Source organism: Balaenoptera physalus, assembly GCF_965194825.1.
Source record: "Balaenoptera physalus genome assembly, chromosome: 10".
NCBI classification, from domain to species: Eukaryota; Metazoa; Chordata; class Mammalia; order Artiodactyla; family Balaenopteridae; genus Balaenoptera; species Balaenoptera physalus.
Genome location: NC_138889.1, coordinates 42,445,781 through 42,468,096, shown reverse-complemented (window position 1 = coordinate 42,468,096; position 22,316 = coordinate 42,445,781). Strand labels below are relative to the sequence as shown.

The 22,316-nt window shown below is 41.6% G+C and overlaps 2 long non-coding RNA genes and 1 pseudogene across 3 annotated transcripts in view; 1 reads left to right on the top strand and 2 right to left on the bottom strand.

The window, feature by feature from the left end:
• LOC309636721 overlaps positions 1-22,316 on the bottom strand; it is a 939,587-nt gene that overhangs the window by 11,566 nt on the left and 905,705 nt on the right. The window lies entirely within an intron of this gene.
• Positions 1,255-2,820, bottom strand: LOC309668509 (lysine-specific demethylase 4D pseudogene; annotated as a pseudogene). The gene has a single exon. The product of its transcript is annotated as a lysine-specific demethylase 4D pseudogene (transcript).
• Positions 15,330-20,992, top strand: LOC309668147. Its single transcript, XR_014268095.1, has 3 exons — positions 15,330-15,673; positions 16,878-17,539; positions 17,791-20,992. It is a non-coding gene; the product is annotated as an uncharacterized lncRNA (long non-coding RNA).

The following is a 22,316-nucleotide window of genomic DNA, read 5'->3' as shown; positions in this document are numbered from 1 at the left end:
CCTTCTCAGTGCCCCAGACACAAATGAGCTTCCTCTCTATCCACACAAAAACACCAAGCTCTATGCTAGGGCTGTTACACTTGCTGTTTCATCCAAGTGGAAATCAGCTCTGGACCTTCCTTCTTGTCATTTGGGACTCAGAAAGGTCTCCTGCTCTACGAAGTATTCCCTGACCACCGGAACCACACTGCCCATTCTGCACTAGCATCCCATCCCCTTTAATCTCTTCACAGAACCATGCCCACTTGAAATTGTCTTGTTCCTTTATTTGTGGATTGGTTTATTGTGATGTGTCAATGACTTAACCTTGTGAAATATACATACAGCATTGAGAAGGCAGTGGAGACTTGCAGAGAAGATTTTCACATGCTGGCACTTTTTGTCCTCTGTTTGCTCATCTCTCCTAGCAACTTGGATCAGCCAAGTGCCAGGTGATTCCCACCAAGTCATCCTTCAGATAGGCCTGCAAACCAAACCCCCCAACCCAGCCAGCCAGCTGGAACCCAACAATCAACCCCAAACTCACTCACCAACATCACACAAGGCAACCAGCTCATAAAAATAAGATTTGCTTGAAATGTTTTGATATAATTATTAAGAAAAGTGCAGAAAAAACGACCACCTCTCAGTTGACTGACTGAACAACACAGAAAATAAAGTCAGATTTTAACATTCTGGTTACCTTTAATATATTTAATAAACTCAGATTTTAACATTCTAGTTACCCTACTAGCAGAGAACACATTTTCAATACATCAAAGACTCAGAAAGATTATCAATTATTATCTTAGTCTCTACTGACCTAATTGGTCAAAAGGGCCTAGTTTGGCAAGAAAAGCAGGAAGGGAAGGGGGAAGAGGAAAAGGAGAGAGACTGGAGGGTAATCAAAGCCCAGGGTTCTTTAGAAGTACAGCAGCATCCAGAGCTGGCCCACAGGATGGGAGTGTGAGGTAGATTGGGCTCTGGCGACCTCAGCAGGACCTAGTTCCCAGAGATACTAGAGTGTCCAGTGCATGAAACCTCAGTTTGTGACACAGGAGTTAGCAGTGTCCAACGATTCCAGGGTCTGGAAGGAAGAACAAACTTTGGAGAATTTGGTAAACACCAGGGAACCAGCATGTCCAGCGGCAGCACAGGAGGCACGCTCACGCAAGGCTAGTGACCTGTAAATACCCAAAGCTCTGAAATGGAAATATGACCAGTCTCAAAGGATCCCCACGCAAGAGCAGTGGGGTAGAAAGGCATCCCCTGGGCTTAGGGGACAGGGCCACAACCACAGCCAGAAGCCGTGGCGGGATGCTGGAGCCCAGGGCTGAGCGGGGCGGCGCTGTCCGGCGAGGGTGCATCCACAGGCAGGGGCTGAGCCTCTGGGTCCTGAGCTGTGTCTACCGAAAGCCTCCTCTTGGCCCTGGGGGGAGCAGCTGGCTCCTGAGTGCCCTGTTCCCAAGGACGACGACGAGGGCCACATCTTCCAGCTGGGTGGCGATCCGGGGCGGATGGACCTGGGGTCGGCGGCTGGGTCGGGCCGGGCTCCGCGGAGGTGCTGGTGGCCGCGTCCCTGAACTGGTCGGCAGAGCAAGAACCCCGGGCCGGCGAGGGGCGCCGGCACACAGCACGCACAGGGACTCGGTGGCGGGTCCCACCGCCCGCGGCTACAGCCCTACGGGGGCGCAGAGCGCGGCGGGGCAGGTGGTGCCTCGTGGCGAGAGCGGCTCCCAGGGACGCGCGGACCTCCCTCCAGGCGTTCAGGACCTGGCTGTCCGGCGCCGTGGGCTGCGTGTGGTCCACCACGATCCGGTCCTGCCCGCCTTTCCACAGCTCGTAGCGCTCCGGTTGCAGGATGCGCACGAAGGCGTCCATGGAGAAGGCGACCCGGGCCTCCCCGCAGCTGCACTGCGAGGCCACTTTGCCATAATCGATCCAGCGCGGGCAGGCGAAATTGATGGCTTCCGCGCAGTTGAAGCCATGGTTGAAGCCAGAGTGGTAGCCATAGGGAAAGGTCACGATGAACTCTCCAGCCTCCTGAGTGATCCGATCGAAGGGGATGCCGTTGTCCTTGAGGACCGTGGGCGAGATGAGAGCCACCTTGTGCCGCAGGAAGGCCTCACAGCCCCGCGCGCTGCCCGGGAAAAGCTGCCTGGCCAGGCGTTCCAGGCGCCGGCCGTGCTCCGGGGGCACCGCGTACCAAGTCTTGGGCTCCCCGAAGTGCAGGTAGTTGATGCTGTAAAGGTCCATGTCCTCCGTGTGCCAGGCGAAGGCGGTCTTCCACATGCCGAAGTACAGGTAGGGGGTGTTGACGCCTTCGATGACCACTCCGCACTCCTGCTCCAGCAGGTCCTGAAGGGTTCCCAGGTGTCCAAGGTTCCACTGCTCCGTGTTTTGATCGAATAAGGAGCCACTGACGTCCGCACCATATACTGGTGAATCGTAGAGGCGTGTTTTCCAATATTTTCGCTCCAGCTCCTTAAAATCAAAGTGTGCTGGAGTCCGGTATTTTTCACTATTTGCTAAGTGGTGGTACTCACCCACGGTCATGGCTTTCTTCTTTTTGTGGTATTGAGTAAACACACCTGCCTGCCCAGAAGTCACCTGCTGGAGGGGAGCGGCTATTAAGATGTCATTGATATCATCATAGGTCTGTCTGGCTTTCCAGTCCTTGGGTGGAATGATCTTCGCCACGCCTGCTCGGTGTGCACCTTGGGATTCCATATAAGCAATGTATTTATCGAAATCATTAAACTCTTCTTTGGTTGGATGAAATACCATTATTCTACAACTTGGGTTCTGGGCCCAGTTGGACTTAGACGTCATAGCTTTCATTAACAAGCAGGAAACTCCCAAGTTTTGATTTATGTTCTGGATAGGTGAAGATGCTGGGAAACAGTACTTTTTCAAAAATGGGTTGGAGTATATCAGCAGGAACCCGCAGTAGACTTTAATGCAATGAGTTGATAATATTTCTTAGGCTTGCTGATTCTCCAGGGGACTCCACGCTGGGCAGAAGCCTTGCTCAGGACTGGTGCTGGCTGAGCCTGCAAGTCTCTGATGTCCTTGGTTGACACTTGGCTCTGTCCTCTTGAGATCTAGTGAATCACCCAGCCCTGGCTGGGTATCCCAAATGTAGTGTCTTCAGGGCAGTATTGAACAAAAAACCTAAAAAAAAAAAGAATAGAGACAGGTTGAAAACTAATGTTTGGAAATATTTACTCGGGAACTACAAAGAAAACACCACCATGGACTATAATTGCATATTCAAATAAAGGCTAAAATTTCATAAGATTGACAATACAAGAAATGGTGTTGTTGTGAACAATGGAAATTCTTGTACTCTAGTAAGGAGAATGGAAATCGTTCCATTCACTTTGAAAAACTATTTGGACAGTATCCACTAAAATTGAACTTACCCATGTGCTATGATTCATGCCTAGGATATGTGTATGTCTGTGCAATGAAAGTCAAGTCCAAGAGTGTTCAGAACAACATGATTTCAGAAGCCAAACACTGGAAACAACTCAAATGCCAGTCAACATTAGAATGGATAAGTACATTGTAGTATATTCATACAATGGAATATAATACAGAAATGAAGATAAACAAGAACTACATGAAAATATAAGAATAATTCTATAAACATAATACTGAGCAAAATTATCCGGACTCAAAAGAATACCTATTCTATGCTTCCATTTAGATAAAGATAAAAAGGTACCTATAAGATGATGATATTTTTTGGTACCAATGTAATCTATGTTAGAAGTCAGAGTAGTGGTTACCTTTGTGAAAGAGAGAGGTTGTGAGTGGGGGTGTGAGGAAGTGTCTAGATTAATGTGAATATTCTATTCTGAACCCAGGTGCTGGTTACACACCCATCAGAATGGCTCATTGACATAATTCATCACGTTATGATGATTTTCACAAATTTCTGTGAAATAAATTTGTTTTAATGTATTTAAATTATTTAGATAAATTTAAAATTATAGTTTAGGGTGAAAAGCATTAAAACAGAATGATATCTTTCATTGTACCAAAAGGAAAAAGAAGGGTGATTGAAAATATATGAACTAAACATTCAATTGAAGAAGCTATAAAATAGAAGAAGAGAAAGAAGGGGTAGGAGTAAAAAAATAACAAAGAATAAAGACAAAATTAACGAAAGAAAACACATACGAGACAGAACACTGATGACCAAAAATATTCTTGGAAGAAATTAATGATAGCAATACACCATGGGCATAACCGAGCATAAGAAAGAAGGGGAAAATAAACCACTAGGAATGAAATAGTGCACAAAAGAATTTTTAAAATCTCGAAAGAGAATCTTAGGAGAAACTTGACAGCAACATTTTCAAAAGATAAGAGAAAAGAATAAATGTCTGGAGAGGAAACATATCCAAAATGGATGCAAGAAACACCAGAAAGCTTGAATAACACCCCAGTATAAGAAGCTGGTTCAAAGTATGACCCCTGAAAGTCCAGGAGAAACATCATTTTGCATGTGAATCTAGAAAACTTTCAAGAAACAGTTAACTCTTATTGTGCAAATTGCTTCAGAGTATAGAAAAAGTTGGAAAGCTACTCAGATGAGGCTATTCTGCTCTCTGATAGCCAAACGAAAAAAGGACAATAAAAAATAAAGCTACAGGCCATTTTTGTTTATAAGCATAGAGGAAAGCATAAAATGGAATGTTATCCAATGAAATGCAGCAAGATAGTAAAAGAATAATACATCCTGACGAAATAGAATGCAAGGATGATTGAACATTGGAAAATTTAATGATAAAATTCAGAATATTAACAAAGTAAATGAAAAATATCATCATCTTATAGGTACCAAAAAAGCATTTGATGAAATGGAAAATCCATTCATGATTTTAAAATTCTTACTTGCAAAGCATCAAGAGAAGCTTTTTTTTGTAAGATAAAGAATTTCAAGGTAAAAAATAGCAATGATCATTCTTAACAGTGAAACAAAAGTAACATTCTCATTCAAGTTAGGAAAAAGAGATGCATCAGCATGAAAAGCTGCTCAATATCACTAATTATTAGAGAAATGCAAATCAAAACTACAATGAGGTATCACCTCACACCAGTTAGAATAGGCATCATTAGAAAATCTACAAACAACAAATGCTGGAGAGGGTGTGGAGAAAAGGGAACCCTCTTGCACTGTTGGTGGGCATGTAAATAGATAGAGCCACTATGGAGAAGAGTATAGAGGTTCCTTAAGAAGCTAAAAATAGAATTACAATATGCTCCAGCAATCCCACTACTGGGCATATACACAGAGAAAACCATAATTGAAAAAATACATGCACCCCAATGTTCATTGCAGCACTATTTACAATAGCCAGGTCACGGAAGCAACCTCAATGCCCATCGACAGACAAATGGATAAAGAAGTGGTGGTACGTATATACAATAGAATATTACTCAGCCATAAAAAGGAACGAAATTGAGTCATTTGTTGAGACGTGGATGGATCTAGAGACTGTCATACAGAGTGAAGTAAGTCAGAAAGAGAAAAACAAATATCGTATATTAACGCATGTATGTGGAATCTAGAGAAATGGTACAGATGAACCGGTCTGCAGGGCAGAAGTTGAGACAGAGATGTAGAGAACAAACGTATGGACACCAAGGGGGGAAAACCGCGGCGGGGTGTGGGTGGTGGTGTGCTGAATTGGGCGATTGGGATTGACATGTATGCACTGATGTGTATAAAATTGATGACTAATAAGAACCTGCAGTATAAAAAAACAAACAAACAAACAAAAAACAACTAATACTAAACTTTTTTTGGGTTATTTGTATGGAAATATGTTAATATAAAGGTTTCAGACATTACATGAAATTTCCAGAAATCTTATATCTTCTGGTCTAATGTTATAAGTCATAATTCTAGTTATTACTTTAAAATGTATATCTCAGAAATAACAAAATTTCCTTGTCAATTGCATTATTATGAACTTTCATCCAATCTTTAACCGTGGTCATTTTCAAGTCTTTTGTCATTTACAGACAGTTCTGGGTGTACTCTGATGCTTTTGCAAAAATGTTCCTATAAAAGGGTTTCATCTTCAAGAAATTCATGGAAAAGACTCTGACAAGTACAGGTTTCTGGTAACTGACTATACTGCTGAACTGAATGAATAAGCATGTTCAGAACACTAATGGAAAACTGATGAATTCATAAAAGTGCTAACAAAAGATCAAGATGAAAAAACAATTAATTAGGTGGGACTGAGTCAACTTATGAGGATGATTTAATTTTTGTGACTTTCTGTTGGAATTAAAAAAACAAGAAATCCCACAAGGACTCAGAGGCAAAAAATATACAGATCAATTTCCACTGCAAAGTAAAGGAGTTGTTACAGTGGAGGATTACTGGACTGAATGTCAATATTATGACATAGTATGAGTGAGTTTCGTGTTGGGTAATTGCAATCGTTGCTTTTGTTGTGGTCATCCATTTACAATGCTTGGTGTCAGTTTATTTATCCCTTATAAAAATAAAATACAGTGTGTGTGTGTGAAAAGAAAAAAAACATATTGAAAACAATGTGAAAAAAAATCTCACCATGTACACTCCACTTTCAACTTGAACTGTGTAGAGCAAATGTAATAGTTATGATTTAGGACAGAAAATATATGTGTACAAATAAGAAAACAAAAAAATAACCAAAGCAAACTATCTCATTAACCCAATTTCAAGTGCTCCCTTATTACTGTTTCCTAATCCTCTTAAGCGCCCCTAATTTCCACCATTCAAATATTCTCTCTCACTTTCCCCTGTCCTCAAACTTCAGGCGCACCTATTCCACCCCACTTAGAATCCTCCGAATGTCCGAAAAGTCCCTAAGTGATCTGGCCCACCATCACCTCTGGACCTCACCCCTTTCTACCCTGCTCCTTGCTCTCTCATTCCAAACACATTCCTGCCTGTGTCTCAAAAAATGCCGGTATACTCTTGTCTGATGGTCTTTGCACCCAGGCAACTCTCAAGCCTCAGCCCAAACATCACCTTTTCAGGGAACTCTCCTCTGATTGTCTTGCTTTGGATAAAAGTAGAGACGATTTTCCTTCCAGGAAAACAGGTACTGTCTCAACAAAACATTTCCAAATGAAACTTGAACTGTTGGTCAGTACCCATGTATCTCTTCCAGATATACTCACATCAGCGCCATGGTAACTCCAACATTCCTGATTGCATCACAGTGGAATCCAACTGGCTCTTCCAACTGTCTACTAAAAGGCCTCCTTTTTAAAGTTATCAGCCCACAAAACACAGGTATTTTGCCTGAAATTTTTCCTTTAAGATTTCTTACAAGAAAATATATGGGATCTAACGGTTATACAAATTTCAGGGTCCTTTTAGTTACAGAGGGATTTCCCTGGGAAAACTGCCAGAATGGGAGGAGCTAGCACAGTTGTCAGGGCATTAAACACCACTAGTATTGGGTCAGCACAAGAACCAGGGAGAGGAGAAGAAAACCATGCTAAAGAAATCGGTGAGGAAGAGCTCAAATGCCTTTAGAGAACAAAGGCATTTCATCTTCCTCACCCTGTAGTCTCCCCAATAAGACTTTGAAAGATCAGCTTGCCTGCCATTGTTCCAAGTGATAGAAACTCCCCACATCTCCTGTGGTCTGCAAGAGGTGCCCGAGGTCCCTATATCTTATCTGGGGTCCATTCAAGACAAGAGGAAGCTGGGACTGGGGCCCAATCCTCTACCAGCCCTCTCCCCAAAGAGGTCAGCACAATTTGGCTTCAACATAAAACATTTCTCCTTTGGATCTGGGATCAGGGACAAAAAAATAGCCAAGGAAGGGCTTGCTCTCTGTGACCCCTGCTGGTAGCTTTTGTAAGAGTGCATCAAAGGAATGTTTGCTGCAGACCCGAATACTGGTGGCAGGGGCCCTTTGAGTGAGCGGTAGTAGCTCTCTGTACCTCTGCCCTGGAGCCTCATGCACCATGGAACATGCAGAAGGTAGGTAATGGAGGATTAAAACACTCTTCTCTTTTTCCAACTTTAATGTCAAAGGGTAAAAGAAACAATCTCGAGGTCTCTATAGAATTTGTTGGTAATAAATGGTGGGGAGGGGAAGTGGTTGACAAGCTAGCTCATCCTTGAGGGAGTGTGACAAATGCAGTTAACTCAGCCTCTAAAGTATGGGTGGAAGTCAAATAATCTCTCTCTTCCTATTCCAGAGACACCTGATGAGCACTCAAGGGTCTTGGGGATAGATTGTTATGAAGGAGAAGCATTGTTCAAACATGACCCTAGATGTTCATCCTAAGATGCCTGAACAATAGGCTAGCCTAGACTCCTTCCATGACTGGAGGGCTATAGCATCCAAAAGGGCCCAAGGTCCCCAGGCGCCTCCTAACGTACAGGGCTACTGGCTTTCCCGGAGAGCTCCTGTAAACGACTGGCATGATATCTAGGCCGCTTAATTCCCCAAGCAGTCCGAAGCTCCCTTTCCTAATAAGGTTGCTGACTTCAAAGGCCTATATGAAGGAAGAGCACTGGGGAAGGGGCCTCCACTAGAACAAAACCCTCCTCAACATGGGATGCGTCTCCATGTAGACGCTGAGGAAATGCAGAGCCGATGTGTGCCTTGGTCTTGATGTGTTTCCTGAACTCATATTGTATGACTCTGTGGAATTTTCCTCCATCGACAAGGGGACCCAAAAGATGGGAAGAAAGCAAATAGTAAGGTTTCATCAGTGTTAGGGTTTTCCAGCCATGTGTATCTCAAGGAGAGAGGAACAAGTGTCTTGATGGATTGGATGGAGGGATAAGAGAGTGATTAAAATGATGGACCAGTAAATTTATCCTGGGTAAAAAAGGAAATGAGAACATGATGGCAATGATGGAGAATGAAACAGTGCTTGATTCATGGGCTGAAAGTCTCCATTAGGTGAAATACTTTTATTAGAACCCTAGGAAATGTGAGCTAGCAAGAGAATGGGATGCTTGAAACATAGCTGGTACTCTCAGTATTCCCATTTTATGGAGGAAGAAACTGAGGTGTAGAAAAATTTATATTTAACTTCATAGCTTGTGTTCTCAAACTCTAGAGTTATTTTTGGGCTTGTCTTATCTTCCATATAAAACTGCTTTGAGAGCATTGTCTAGGTCTTGTTCATCATCAAATTTTCCAAGGGATCTTGGTACTCTATATGGTGCACACTCCAAACATTTTTATTAAAAAAGAAGTAACTAAAATCATTTGGCGCACACTGCAGTCTCTCTCCTCTTGGTTACACCCCATCTTTCTCCCTACTCTCCTATCTCAGGGGAAGAGAAGGTACTCCCCCTCTCCAGACCTAATCTTGCCATTTAAACTCCTTAAATTGACACCTCCCATGCATTCCAAAACTACGGTGAATTAAATGATCACTATCACCTCTGTAAAGACTTAAATCATCAGTCATCAGTCTGTTTCCTGATTTAAGCTACATCCTTTCTCTTACCTTCCTTTCAATACCGAACATGTCAAAACATAAGCAAAAATAATCTACCTTTACAAAAACATTTCCTCATCTCTCTCGTCTTCTGATTCTGACCCCACTTCTCCACTGAAATTGATCTCTGTCAATCATCACATTGTCTCCCAAGTGCGCCTCCATGGGTTACACTTTATCTCTCTACATCATTGATTGATGGAACACCTCCTTCCTCCTAAAATGTCTCTGACCTCTAGGGTACTGACAGTCTTCTCCGGTTCTTTTCTTTCTCCTTGGTTCCACTTCTTTTTCCACTATACAGATGCAGTTTTATTTCAAAGCTCAATTCTCATCTCTCTTTTAACTCTTTTTATTTCTCCCTTTCAATTTCCTTTTTCTGTTCATGGATTTCTTTAGTATCACACTCTGTCTCTTTAAAGATATTATTTATTGCCATAGCTTTCTCTAATAACACTGACTTTCTCCTGCATTTCTGATTTGCTTTTCCTTCTTGACTGGCCACTGAGCCCCTGAAAATCAACTTGTTTAGTACAAATTGATCATCTTGCTCCTGAAATTAACTTCATCCTTTAGAAATCTTTTTTTCTAAGAATGGGAATACAGTATCCTAGTTACCGTTGGCTATTACATCTCCCTCTCCCTAGACATATAGTCGGTGATGTCAGGGGATCCCACGACAGTCTACTGTGAGGCCCCAGGGACACCTGTATACCCCAGGGAGGCTTCCTGTGCTCTCCTTCCTTCTATAAGGACCCAAGGATCCAGCCTGCCTACCTCTCCTCCTTATAGCTGTCACCACTCAAGCTAGACCCTGAGGATCTACAAGTACCCGTCACCTGTATCATGTGATAATCTCCCCATCTCACTGTAATTTTTAATCTTAAAAATTCTTCTATAATGATTTTATTTAAAACTATATAAATATATAATCAAATTTTTCATTCTATATGAAAACTTCCTCTAGAGAAATGAAAAGAGAAGAGTGAAACAATTTACAAGGAAAATTAATGTCAAAAATTTAAATACCATGCTAAGGGTCTTTCCCCTAATAAACCCTAAAATGCTGATTATGAATATCACAGAGGCCCTCACTTTTTATTGAATTCTTAACAGACAAGTAAAACAAGCCTTGAGTTGAGTATTTGCTTTTGTTTTTGTTTTTGTTGGCTTTGCCACGTGGCATGTGGGATCTTCGTTCCCTGACCAGGGATCAAACCCGTCCCCCTGCAGTGGAAGCCCAGAGTCCCAACCACTGGACTGCCAGGGAAGCCCCTGTATTTGTTTTATAAACTAAATTATTTCCTTTTTCCATTTCTAAGAATCCTAGGAGGTATGCGGCCGGGCTACCATCTATATAAAATAAATAATCTAGGTACACATTAACCTTCAGATATTGAGCATCCAAAGGAAACACTCTGATTCTGTAAGTGTAACTCTGTGCTCAAATCAAAACTTCTCAGAATTTGCTGGGTACAATTACGGTGATCCTTCAGTGCTCCAGGCAAATGTCTTCTCTACGGGTCTCAGATGGTTGCTTTTACTGTGAAACCGCCTCCATGTTTCTTTCAATTGGAGCCACAGGTACTAGTTGAGAATAAGTACCCTTACATTTCAGTTACTCTTCCATTTTACCCTTATTCTTGGTATCCCCAGTAACACAGAAATTCTTCCTCTAAGGAAACTTGACAATTCTGACAATTGAAGAAAAGAAGTTTTATCAGAATGATTAGACTTGATGGATTTCTGGATATTAGGAGTCTTTCAAAAATAATTCCACTAAGCTTTCCTGGGGTGTGTGTGTGTGTGTGTGTGTGTGTGTGTGTGAGTGTTAATCCATCAAGACACTGCATCTGTTTTAAACTGGGGAAGGTAAGAAGTGAAGTAAGTTTAATAAGTCCTCTCACTGTGGCCATTGTCCCGATTGCTTATTGTACAGATTGCTCAACAATTTCAGGACAGCAGGAAAGCCTTCTTGTATTTCATGTTCCGTGCATATTTCAAAGCTATTCTTTCAAATGAGGATTGTTGACAGAATGCCTCAGACGTTAGCCATTGTTTCCGCTGACAGCCAATATCTAAATGCTGTGTTTAATAAATTTCTTCTCACATTAGAAAGTCTACTTACCGTTTATTGAAAATAATTATAACCATCATATTTGATGGCTGAATAAATTCTATTGGATGGAGATATGTGACTCAACTTTCCCCCTATTATTGGACAGTTATTTTGTTTTTTACTTTTCCACAAGTTTTACTAATCCCTTATAAATATCCTATATTTCAGTACCTGGATCAGTATATTTGGTAAAATATTAGTGAAATAATGAAATTCCTTGGATTAGATAACTAGAAATGGAATTACTGCATTGCAAGAGTTAAACATTTAAAATCCTTAACATGTATTTCCAAAACTTTCCAGAAACATATCACTTTTCATCCTCACCATTAACTTTGCTCTGAAAAAAAATCTTTAATAATTTGGTAAGAAAATTATTGTGAAAAATTTTGGTGAAAAAGTGTAGCTCAAGTTTTAATTTATACTTCTTAGATTACAACTAAGATTGACTTGTTTTTCTTCAATGAATGCTAGCCATTTGTATTGCTTCATATCCTTTGCCCATGTTTCTCCAATATGGTTCTAGTGTTTTTTCTCATCTACTTACATGAACATTTTATATATTATGTGACTATCTGCATATTTTACACAGTATATGAACATTTTACTTGTCATGTGAATATTTTCCATATTAAACCCTTTGTTTAATCTGTTCATAGATTTTTCCCAGTTTGCCATTTCTTTAATTTATATTTAATTTTAATTTTAAATGGTTTTCACATATATTTCAGTTTAATATATTAAAATGTTGAGTCGGTCTTTTCCTTTGTAATGCCTTTCATGGCCTTTATGTTTAGAAAGTTAGAAAGTTATTTGCCCATCCAGAGACAGATAAATATTCTCTTATGGGGTTTTTCCTTTTTATATGTTAATTGTACTTTTAATTTTGATTTTAATTATACCTTTAATTCTAACTGGGGTTTTGGGTTTGTTTTATTAACTTGTTTTATTGTTTTGTGAGTGTGGTACGAGGAATAAGGGAGATGTAAGTATGATTCCTAGGCCTAGTGTGCTGTGTTCCTCTCTATTAGTTTATAGGAGCTTTTCTTTGTCCCAGTGCTCTTAAATGTTTTCCGTCTCAAAATTCTGGTTCTTTAGTTTTATGAAAGCTTTTTAGTTACCTCTTTGACAACTTCCTCTAGTTTCTCCCTCTGTACATTAACTCCTGTATTTGGATATCAGACCTCATGGACCGGACCTCCAATTTTTGTGTCTTTTCTTCTTCCAATTTTCTATCCCTTTATGACTATGCTTTACCTTCTGAAATTTTTTCTCATCTTTATCTTGTAAACCTACTTCTATTGTCTTTTTCATTTCTCCTATCAAACTTCTAATTTTTAATAGCTCATTTCTGTCCCCTTAGCTTTTTCAAGTGTACATAGCTTCCTTCCCTGTCCCCCACCATTGTCCTCTTTTTGTTTCACAGGTGCACTTATTTCATCTCTCAGAAAATACTAAAACCAGACACATATTGAGAAAGCAAGCTTCATGTAATAATCCTTATGCTTAAAATTGACATTGCAATCTAGTATTTCTGTTGTGTTCTATTTTGTTCCCTTTTAAAAAATATGCTGCTGGTAACCCACAAAGTTGTTTCTATGACCCACTAATGGCTCATGTCCTGCAGTTTGGAAAGAAATATTCTATAAATCATGTTGAGGCTTTTGATCTTTCAATGGCCGAGACACAATCACATTTGCTTTCTGGGCAGAAATGGGCAGACTGGAGTGGCCTAGAATGAATGAAGGAAAACATGTATAAAGATCCAGATGAGAGATGGTAGCTTGGAGTGGGGTGGTGGTTGAGACAGAAGCAGAGTGCCTACTAGGGTGCCTTCACTCACATCTTCTTACTTAATCTTATTTCCTCAGTGTGCCACGTGGGGAACTGGACCAGAGCGTTCAGATGCTTGTCCAAGATGGCATAATCAGTGAGTCCTGAGCCAGATTTGAGCCAGGCCCGTCTGCTTCCTAGACCTGGCCTTTCCTCTAAGTCACAGCAAATCCATGAGGTGAGCCTATAAAATAGGAGAGAAATTGTCAGAAGAGCACATTTTGGAGCTTAAGAACCAATTCCTTGGAGGCTTCAATACCTGAAAAGGTTGACTATGTTTGGGCCCTGAAATGAAACCTAAATTTATTACTTAATTAAAAAAAAAAACAAGACACATACAGTGTGATGTCACAGTAACAACTAGACTTGGAGTCCCCTTTGATCTGGAGTTGATGACCCTGGTCACGTGGTACTTGTCCCTCCGCCAGGTCATCCTTACCCTTGTACACCTCTGCCATGTCCTCCATGGCAGACTGTGAGGATTACGGTTTTCATGGGATTTTTTAATATTTATGTTACTATCTAGGATTATACATGTTCCCCAATGTCGATTCATGTTGTCAACTCTAAACACAATTAAACAACTAGAAATCAATCCCTCTGTTTCTCATGTTCTTTATACATGCTCTATTATGCTGCTTGTCATGTAAGGGTATTAATCACTCCTCTGTCTGTCTTCTCTACTAGATCGTGTATTTCGCGGGACAGGGTGGTCCCTTGTTAGTATCTGGGTCCCATTGGCCACCAGAGAGTCTGGAGTAATAGATGTCAAATTTGATAATTATGTTGTGTTTGAGAATATGCAGAATATAAAATTAAATTCTCGGTTTTGATGACTAAAGCATTTATATGATTTTAATTCACTGTTTTTCAAACTTTCTTGATCCCTGCACCCCCCTTTGATAAGCATAACTATCTCTGCCACTACTCCCCCACCCCCTTCGGCAAATTCTAGTTTTTCCCCAGACCCCTGTCAGTGACCAACACGCACATAACACAGAACATTTGCACATCCCACAGCCAGGGCGATTTTGTCTACTTTCGTTCCTTTTAGTCTATAGTACAAACAAGAGAGCTTCTTTTTGTTGGCCTGCTTTCCAAAGAGAAGTTATATGATGATATTGAGTTTACTTTTGCAAATTACAAACGTCCTCACCCCAAGATTCTAGAACACAGTATCTCATGGGAGTACCGTGATCTAATTAAAGTTTTTGCTGACAGCTCATTCTAGGGGAAGCCTGTCTTTCACAGCATCTTTATGAGCGATAATTCACTGTCTCCATTTGATCACCTCTGGTCCCTTTTCTTTGCCACTGATGCTCTTCTCCTGGGGACGAGGTTTCAAACCAGATCCTCTTAGGCCTCTGCACTCACACCCACGCCAATCCAACATCTGTCGGTAGCTGTCAGCAAAGACCTGAAGGGGAAAAATAATGGCTGATGTGGAATAAAATGACATTCTACTTGGATTTCAGGGTTTTGGTTGATTCTGTTCCAAGCTGTTTGAAGACATGAGTCAAAATCGACCCTTCTCCAGCCCTGCAGTTCTCACCACCTCATCTCTCATACCCAGTTTTTCATCCCTTCATCCCCGCCAATCCATTCTGCAGCTGGAGTGACTTCCTAAAATAAATCTAATGACATCATCCTACTCTTACAGCCCGTCAATCGCTCCCCATTTGCCTTAGGATGAAACCCTGCTCCCTACCTGACCCCCAAAACCACTGAGATCTGATCCCTCCCTCTTGGGCCTCACCTGGGCCTGTGCCACCTGGCTGTCTATGCTCTGAGCAGTACTATTCAACTTCTTGCAGTTTCTACCACAGACAGTGCTCTCTCTTGTCCCTGAGACTTTGCATCGTAAAATACTTCCCTTGGCCTGGAATCTCACCTTGTAATCCCATCCCTTCGTCTCTTTCATTTAACTTTTTTTTTTTCTTAAACACAATCCAGCTAAACATTAGTTCCTCAAGTCATCCATCTTCCTAACGAGCATGTCCTCACTCACCCCTTGCCCTCCTCCTGCCTTACGTGATGTTAAGGGCCCTTTCTGATTGTGCCTTTTGTTTTTGCAGCTTGTGGCATCTTAGTTCCCTGACCAGGGATCGAACCCTGTCCCCCTACAGTGGAAGCATGGAGTCCTAATCACTGGACCACCAGGGAATTCCCTGACTGTGCCTATTAATCCCAGTATTTCCCCTGTATCTAACTGCTACCTTCCCCCTCAGACATAAACATCGTGCCTGCTATACAGTAAGTATTCAATACAGTGAGTAAATAAATGAATAAAAGAAAGGGAAAAATACCCTTCCATGAAATTTCATTTGGAGTCTCATGGCTCTAGTTCATTCATTCATTTTCAAAATGTTTTAAAAACATCTACCATGAGCACTGGCTAGATGCCGAGTGTTCAGGGAGGAACGAGGTTAGACTTGGTCCCTCTCTCATGCCAGCACCTCGCAGGGCTCCATGGGTAACCAGAAAAGAAAGCAGAAGTCAACTGATGTTCTGCCTTAGACAGGGAAAGGGCAACGCTGGGGAACTTTCAAGCCACGTGTGAGTTCTGTAACGTAGACTTCACGCTGCGTCACCTCTAGCCCAGGGCAAGACAGATACAGAACTTTATACCACAGAACTTGAAGTAGGTAGGGAAGACAGACAGACAGACAGACAAGGAGTTCCGATACAGTGTGAGAAGTGCTCTTTAAGAGAGCTATGTGCTATGAGGGCAGAGAAGGGTTGCTGAAGCTACTCTGGGGAGAAGTAGCTCTGGAAAGACAGTAGCAATGGGGTAAAATCATACTTAATAATGAGATATGGTGAAACTGTGGCTTGTAAACTGGAATAATGATTAAATTTCTAGGTCCCTGAAGCTACTTCTTTGTCACTCCTCTCTGTTGATTGTCAAACACTTGTATGAAATTGACAGGTAAGGAGGAAATTAACCCCATTTGGATTATGAGAAGAGGCAAGGAGGCTGAGGAGTAGCTCCTATTTGGGTGAAGATGTCTGATTTATTTTCCTAATCATGACTAAACCTAAGAAAGCATACCAGGCTCAACCCTCAAGTGAGAAGCAGAAGGCCTCAGAGTCAAAAGTGGTGGTTGACACCCAAGCCAACAGGAGGCTGAGTCACGTTCTCCTGAAACTGTGGACAGAACTGTCTTCTTTCTAGCAAAGCTGCACCTTGGATGGTGTCTAGAAGTAACGCTAGACAACCTCAGTCCTCATAGAAGGAGCCATGTGTCCACAGGCACGCTCTCACCCCATGAGCTTGCAGTAAAACAGACACATGTTCCATAGAACTCCTGAGTACTTCCGGATTGCTCAGGTTTGGGATATTGGTCCAGATGTTAGGGGACAACTGCGGACAGGAATAACTTTGAGTCTCCTCATGCAGAGAAGTATTTAAAATAAGTTTTCTGAAACTTTTTTTTTCGGCTTTCCTTATCTGCAGGGAGAAGAGTGTAGTGGTTATGAGCTGGGCCCTGGAGTTCGACTGTCTGGGTGCAAATGCAGTGTGATCCTGGGCACACTGTGGAACCTCTCTATGCCTCAGTTTTCTCATCTACAAAATGAGGATAAGGATAGAACCTACCTCCTAGAGTTGTTTTAATTATGACAACGTGCATTAATATACCATGTTTCATTGATTCTGAGACATGTACTTTTCACATTTTAACATGTCTGAAATGGAGGTGCAATTTAAAGTCAATAGCATAGCATAGTTTAGTTGCCTCAGTGGTATGAAAAATAACGGTGTAGCTTATGATCAGTGGCATCTTAGATGTGACGAAATTCAGGATACAAAGAGCTTAGAACAATACATAGCACAGAAACAGTACTAAATGAATCTTTAATAGATGATCTAGATATAAAATATACATAGTTCTTCTAACTTCATCAGAGCCAACCTATATAGCTCATTTTTAAACAAATGTCCAATATCGCAATGGCAAATGATAACATGACTGACCCATTTCCCAGGAAAGAGAGAAGCTGCTCTTCATACTTGGCCTGGAGTTGGTGGAAGAATGTGGTACCCATCCCTTTATCTTAGCCAAGATCTCAGAAAGGTGATATAACTGAGACCCACTGAGATGTGGATACCTTGGACAGGTAAAAATTTGATGCCTCTTTAGATAAACATTCTTCTAATCATTTATTAGAGTGACTGGTTCTTTGAGACCCAGCAGAGAAGTAGGATCTCTGACAGTGAGGCTCAGAAATCCAGCTCTCACCCCAAAGCTGCACACACCAGGGAACAAATCCAAAGCCCTAAGTTACCCAACCGCTCTTCTTAGGAGGATAGTGATCATTGGACTACCATTCCCCAAGTGACTAATGAGAGTCTTGTTCTCCAATTACAGACCCCGCTATCCCTAAGAGAAGATGCAATAAACACATTTTCTTAATACCAGCAAATTTCCAGTGATGCTCTAGTGAACCTTGGAGACTGGTTCTATAAGCAACTCCTAAGCCTCCGCTACCAGCTTTAATTCAGCTCAACTCTGGGCCCCAAAAGGAGTTTATTCAGATGGCAGACACGCAGACATGAGTGAATGTTATATATTTAGACAGGGCATCAAAAGGAGCTTCCCTGGCCTTTTGTTTCTTGCTGATTGCGTGTTCCCTTTTAAAATGTATTCGACTGTCAATGGGAGAAAGCAGAACATTCTGTTTTAAACTTCCACATTTTAAATTTTCTTCATTTTCAATAATCTGTGTATCTTTCATCTGTATTGTTTTATTTAACTGAAACAAACATATATTGCCTTTGTATTATGAAAGTTTTTTTTACTTTCCAGGAAAAAAGGAAAATGAAGTTCTATTAATATGTTTATAATAGAAAGAATAATTATAAAAGTAGAATAAATAACTAATGCATGTTATGATCACAGTGTGTGAACATACGCAAAGTATAATAAAAGACTGAGAAAAGCTAAATAATTGCCTTTGCACGATAGGTAAGTAAAATTATTTTGTTTTATTTTTGTGTATTTAGAATTTTATACAGAAAAACTATCTTACAAGAGAAAAAAAGAAATTCTTTTTGAAAGCAAATACTATTAAATTCAGCTGAAGTTTGGAAACCACTGTAGCTTTTGTAAATATACCTTTTTAAAAAACTCACAGGAGTATTTCATTTTCGTTAGCTGTTCATAGATCACCAAGGCACTGAGTCATTTTATAACACAAACAGGAAATGGAGGTTCTGATGAAGCAAGATGACCAAAATCCACCTTCTCCAGATATGGATAAACTGCTTGGCTTGGCTCTCTTGCCTAACCGCTGTTAATATTATTTAGTATTTTCATGGTCCTTTCAGGATGATATAACAAAATATCATAGTGGCTTAGAAACAAGCATTTATTTCTCACTGCTCTGGAGGCCAGGAAGTCAAAGATGGAGGGGCCAGCAGAGTCAGTGTCTGGTGAGAACCAACTTCCTGGTTCATAGATGGCCGCCTTTTTGCTGTATACCCACATGGCAGAAGGGGCAAGCAAGCTCTCTCTGGTCTCTTTCTAGAGGCACTACTCCCTTTCATGAGGGCTCTACTCTCATGACCTAATCACTTCCCAAAAGCTCCACTTCCAAATACCATCTCTTATGTTTCAATGCATGAACTTTGGAGGGAGACAAACATTCAGTCTATGGCAGTAATGTTGAAGACAACAGTCTGTTCAGTGGGTGAAGGAGGACCATTTAACTTAAGTAGATGGTCTCTTTTTTTCCAAATATTGATGTGGATAGAGGAGACACTTATTTATTCATTCAGCAAACACTGAGTGCCTTCCTCCCCACTGTGGGCTAGGCTCAGCGCTAATTGCTGGAGACACAGAGTGTATAAAACATGGTCTCAGCTGTCCTGGAACTCACAATCTCAGCTTTCTACCAGGTCATCTCGATTTTCAACATGGAACTTTAAACATTTATTTCAGAAATCTATTTGCCTAAGTATCTATTCCATTATAACTACTTATGAATTTAAAATAATTGTTTATTTTTATCACTGCAAAATATATTAAGGAAAACATTCAGTCCTATCTCTGTCTATATGTGTCTGTCTTAGTCTGAATATGACAGCATCTGGCAATTGCAAAAGAACTCCAGAAGTGCAGATAAATGGAAAAAGCAGAGGTCTGGGTATCAGGAGACTTTGATTTAAATCTAAGCTCTGCCATTTTTCAGCTTTTGGAGCTCTCTGAGCCTTAAATCCCTCATTTGTAAAATGGGAATAATAAGACCTACCTCACATTTTTGACATGAGAATGAAATGAACTAAACAATGCGAAGCACTTACCCTATAGCGAAACTGAACAAACGCTAGTTTGTTTCCTCCATATAGTTTCACTGTAGGTAGGTGGCCAGTCTTTCATTTGGGGGAAAAAAATGCAAGTACAAAAATCTGGAATGTACAAGACAGGTATTTTTAGGGCTCTGGTTCTCTTTTCAGAAAGATTAAACTCAGATTATAAATAGGTTGGCTGCAGGATTCACCTTGACAGTTCAATTCCAAATCAAGATAGCACAGAACCTTTGCAGCACAACCCTCCAGAGACCAAAAAAACCCTTGATCCACTGGCCTTGACCAAGTCTCATGTAGCCTTCCGAGGCACTAGCGTTGGGATCATTGTGGGCAGAAAGTGCTCATTAGGACAAAGCCTCCTGTGTGTGGGTCCATGTAGCAGGTGAGACAGTCAGACGCGATCTCCACCTCGCTGTGCAGCAGTAACTTCACCAAGGTTCAGGGAAATAAATAAAAATATGGAAAAAAAAAAACAGGTTCAGCAAATATTGCAAAACACAACACAGGGTGTGGATTGGGAGTTTGGGATTAACAGATGCTAACTATTATGTATAGAATGGATCAACAACAAGGTTCTACTGTACAGCACCGGGATCTGTATTCAATATCCTGGGATAAACCATAATGGAAAAGAATATGAAAAAGAAGGTATATATATATATATATATATATATATATATATATATATATATATATATATATATAAAAAACTGAATCACCTTTCTGTACAGCAGAAATTAACACAACATTGTATTGATAAATTAACATACTTCAATAAAATAAATTAAAGATAAAACACAAACAGAAATTATCGTGCAATAAGAAGATGAGGGAGGGGCAAAGAAAGTCCCAGTGGTCCATGCTAAGACCCAGGAGGTACATGGTAGGTGACCACCCTACTCTGATCTGTCTTAAAAGGCTTTATTGAGAAAAATGGAAAGGAGCCAAAAGAACCACGACATTGGCCATGTTCACTGAACCATCTACTGTCTCCCTAGACTTGCTACCTGGTTCCCCTGTCTCCTAATTTTGTCCATCAGCGGTGACTAGATGACCTGTCATTTTAACCACATCACTGTTTGTCTCCACATGAAGATGCCCCTTCTTGATGCTTTGTGCTCCCTGCCCGTTTACCCCAAGAGCTCCGCCTACAATTCCAATGGCATTTAGACTGTGGTCTCAATTCCTGGTCTCTCACAGGCCTGTCCCCTCACCTTGCCCAACACAGTGTAAGGCCCCTGTCCCTTGCAGCAAATTCTGCTCCTCAAATCACTGAGTATTTGAGGCCTTTGTCTTTGCTTTATTAATCTGCTCCACATGGACCCCGGGCCCAACAATGAGGGCGTCTGTTACAGATCTAATATTAGCAACAAACACAAGTCACATCATCTTGTATGAAGACGATATTGCGGGAGAAACATTCAGTCACTAGCAGAGACGTGGCAGCGTTAAACAAGGGGCTCTGTCAAACGCTGAGGCTGTCTGTCATTCAGGGAGGGCAGAAAAGAGGGGAGGGAGAAGATTGGAGAGTGTAAACCGTCCTTTCTTTCCTTCCGTTCTGCTGTCCTAGGGAAACACAACGGCTGTGCACAACTCCTACCATATCTTGCCCCAGGTCAGGCAGAGAGGTACCCTGTCCCCCTAGGAGGACATCCAGAGGTCTTAGATGGTGAGTGTCAGAAACAGCCATGCTTAGGCCTCTGGAAGGTGTGCCTTCAGCAGAGGGGCTACCAAACTAACAAGTCACTGGATTAAAAACCCTTGGCCACGTGGCTTAGGGGACGCCGGGTGTCTCCCCTTTTCTAGCAGCTCCCAAGGTCCAGCGAGATCATTTGGATTAGCCTCCATGGCATGTGGAATCTCTGAAATCCCAATGGGCTGTTTAGAACAGGGGGCAAGTCTGAGCTCTAGAAATGTTTTACTTGGCTACCAGGACTTGGAAGTGTTTTTTAACTAGCTGTCAACATTTACATTTTTTTTTTTTTCATACAATCCCAAGTTGTTAGCTTCTCTGGAAAATTCAGAAAATGACAACCCCATGACCCTCATTCCCACAAAATAATAGTACACTGGCCCCCAGGAGAGTCCTTGGCCTTACGATGGGGCATGAGCCGCCCCCCTCACAGCAACAGTCACTTAGATAACCGGCCTGAACCGGGTGGGAAAGGGAATTTTCTACCAGGGGTCAAGGGTCTCACAGGAAAGGTCAGCAGGCTCTGGGTGCTGTGAGCAGTGGGCAGGAGTGGATGAAGGAAGGAGATGAACCCCATTTCAAGGAAATACAAACTCCCACCGCCCAAAAGCCAAGCCCCAGGTACACGGGCCTGACAGAGAGACTGCCAGCCAGCCCAGCCTGGACACTGTGACCCGCAACCAGAGAAACAAACATTGGCCAAGAAGCCTGCACAGAGCCTTGTCACGTGTCCATAGTTGGAATGAAGACGGGGAATGGCGGGGGCGGGAGAGAAGAATGTGTTCTCTCCGTGTCCCTCCATCCTTCCACTGGGCCTGATGAGAAAAAAAAACAAACCCTCTCACTGGCACTTGCTGAAGAAACTAAACTCCCATCCACCCCTGCAGACTAAC